A 3,463-nucleotide genomic window follows, 5' to 3' on the forward strand; every position below is an offset into this window, starting at 1 on the left:
AACATAACCACATAGTAACTGAACAATACTCCCATACTGTTACTTATTAATACCGCCACACCATAACCACATAGTGACTGAATAATACCCCCATACTGTTACTGAATAATATTGCCACAACATGACAACATAGTGACTGAATAATACCCCCATACTGTTACTGAATAATAGTGCCACACCATGACCACATAGTGACTGAATAATACCCCCATACTGTTACTGAATAATAGTGCCACACCATGACCACATAGTGACTGAATAATACCCCCATACTGTTACTGAATAATAGTGCCACACCATGACCACATAGTGACTGAATAATACCCCCATACTGTTACTGAATAATAGTGCCACACCATGACCACATAGTGACTGAATAATACCCCCATACTGTTACTGAATAATAGTGCCACACCATGACCACATAGTGACTGAATAATACCCCCATACTGTTACTGAATAATAGTGCCACACCATGACCACATAGTGACTGAATAATACCTCCATACTGTTACTGAATAATAGTGCCACACCATGACCACATAGTGACTGAATAATACCCCCATACTGTTACTGAATAATAGTGCCACACCATGACCACATAGTGACTGAATAATACCCCCATACTGTTACTGAATAATAGTGCCACACCATGACCACATAGTGACTGAATAATACCCCCATACTGTTACTGAATAATAGTGCCACACCATGACCACATAGTGACTGAATAATACCCCCATACTGTTACTGAATAATAGTGCCACACCATGACCACATAGTGACTGAATAATACCTCCATACTGTTACTGAATAATAGTGCCACACCATGACCACATAGTAACTGAATAATACCTCCATACTGTTACTGAATAATACCGCCACACCATAACCACAAAGTGACTGAATAATACCGCCATGCTGTTACTAAATAATACCACCACACCATGACCACATAGTGACTGAATAATACCCCCATACTGTTACTTAATAATACTGCCATACCATAACCACATAGTGACTGAATAATACCCCCATACTGTTACTAAATAAAAACCACTATACAAAGACCAATATTACCATCATGTAGTGACAATATAGTGGTAGATGCCAGTTATACACAGGAGCTCTGCAGACCATATAAGTGATTACAGCACATATAAGTGATTACAGCACATTTATATCTAGTGACTCACAGGTGATGTTTTCTTTGACTAGGGTTGTTTACCCTTCCCTTTTTTTCTCCATCTGCCAAGACCACTGTGACGACCTATTCAGCCATGAATTTTTTCTGCAGAATTTGACACACAGACATGTTGGTTTCTTGCTTTTCCAGCATCCTCCACACCTATATCCCATCCCCTAAAGAAACTCGTAATCCACAGTGCCCCAGATGGTAATAATGATCCCTCAGTGCTCGACACAATAAAAGTGTCCCATCAGTAACCGTGCCCCCTTTGTGCCTCCACAGTAATAAAGCTCCCTAGTCGGGACGCTTTCGCAGACCAGCGTGATGCAATGACATCATCACGCTGGCCTGCGCAGGGAATCTTCCCTGAACCTTATAGGCTGCAGGCCTATTGTGGCCTGCAGCCTATAGTATTCACACAAGTGAATGTGGCTGTCGCTAGTACCGGGGCCCCCTCCGGTGCTAGCGACGCCTCCGGGCATGAAGGGGCCAGTGCTGCCATGCATGACATGACATACATGTGTTGGGGCCACCTAGAAGACACATCCATGGGATAAGTGAATATGAGTAATGGTGAAATAATGATGAACAACTACTTCACTGCCTGTATTCACTGTCTCTAGATGATTAATAAAATAGCTGCCTGTCTCTAGGCGATGTTGTCATGTTAATATAGTTAAATATTTAGAAAAAAACACAACACGCAGAGGAGACTGAAGAAGAATGTAAGAGCAGCTCCTCACAGACATGACAGACATGAGGAGGAGATGTTGCTGTAGGTAGAAATACTTTATAACTTCTACTCATCAATAACCTATTTTTCACCTGTTATGTACCTGGACAGTGTTACCTGAATACCAGAGGTCACATGATGTCGGTCACATGACCGACATCATCTTTAGTCCATTCAGTTGTCCTATGAGTGTGTTTCTATGGACTAATCTGTGGGCTATACCATTATTTTTAGACAAAGGCAATTACATCTGTATGAAAGGTATGTGATCTGAATTTTAAATACGTATATATCAGAAATCTGTATGATTCCCTATTCTATAAATAAATTAATAAAACAAATTAAAAGTGGGCAACCCCTTTTAGGTGAAGGAGTCTGCCCTAGGAAGTTGTCTTAATAAAGGTCAGATTACTGAGGTGTGCCCACCACCACCTTCTGTAAGGGAATTCCAGCAAAAAAGGAAAGTGTGTGTTTTTCTGTCACATTGTATATATGTTTATGTATTTCATTTCTCCCTTGCAGGATGATTGGACCAGTCTCCTTCTGAGGGCAGAATTTATCATCATACTGGGGAATCTATGCAATCTTCTCCTTTCTTTCTGGTCTATTGGCAACATCCGAAAGTTGCTCTACCAGTCCCAACTTTATCTGAGGTCCCAGCAGATAATCTGTCCCATGCTGACTTCCTGCGCATTTAAAAGGAGGCAAAAGAGGCTATTGTCAAAGCTGAAAGTCGCTTCAAGACAAACGCAGACGAAAGATGCAGAATTCCTCCTTACTTTTGTCCTGTAGACAAAGTCTGGCTGTTTTGTTAGCACCCAAAGTCTGGCTGTCTTTTAATGCCTTTAGTTTCGACAGCAGCAACCTCTGCGCTTCCAATGATAAACTTACTGAGCTCGGCAGGGTCTTGGGGCAGAGTTCTTTATCTGTAGTTGTGGCCGAGTGGATAAGGTGATGGACTAGAAATCCATTGGGGTTTCCCCGTGCAGGTTCAAATCCTGCCGACTACGTTTTGAATTTTCTGCCTCCGTGAAGCGATAAAAATAAGGTAATACGCTTGCGCTAGGTAACAAAAAAGTTGAATTGCAGTCATATCGTGATTATGCCGTACTCCACTGCTCTGTCACTAATCAGATGCCGGACCCTACATTTAAAGAGGCTCTGTACCCAGTTTATTAATTCCCTATTTCCTTACTAATCTAATAGGCGCTTTGCTGCTGATAATTACAGTGTGGTTTGTTTTAAAAAAAAATGTGTATCTTTTGCAAAGTTCTGAGCATTTTTCTAAGTATGCTAATTTGGCTCTAATTGCCAAATAGGAGGTGACTCTTTCTTTTCACTCTGGGCAGTGCAATGTTTTCTGTATGACGCTGTCCATTGTCACTCAGTGAGGCACATAGACTGTCACAATTACATATTTTACACAGGGTGTACAAAACACCTCAGTTCTTATTTGATATTGGCTTGAGAGATAGTCCCGTGTGTAATAGATGTAAAACACATAATGTTGATCTCATCCACATTATGTGGTCCTGTTCAAA

General features: G+C 41.1%; 1 non-coding gene across 1 annotated transcript; it reads left to right on the forward strand.

The window, feature by feature from the left end:
- Positions 1 to 2,850: 2,850 nt before the first annotated feature.
- On the forward strand, positions 2,851 to 2,932 carry TRNAS-AGA (transfer RNA serine (anticodon AGA)). The gene has a single exon. It is a non-coding gene; the product is annotated as a tRNA-Ser (tRNA).
- The last annotated feature ends 531 nt before the right edge of the window (positions 2,933 to 3,463 follow it).

Source organism: Rhinoderma darwinii, chromosome 1 (assembly GCF_050947455.1).
Source record: "Rhinoderma darwinii isolate aRhiDar2 chromosome 1, aRhiDar2.hap1, whole genome shotgun sequence".
NCBI classification, from domain to species: Eukaryota; Metazoa; Chordata; class Amphibia; order Anura; family Rhinodermatidae; genus Rhinoderma; species Rhinoderma darwinii.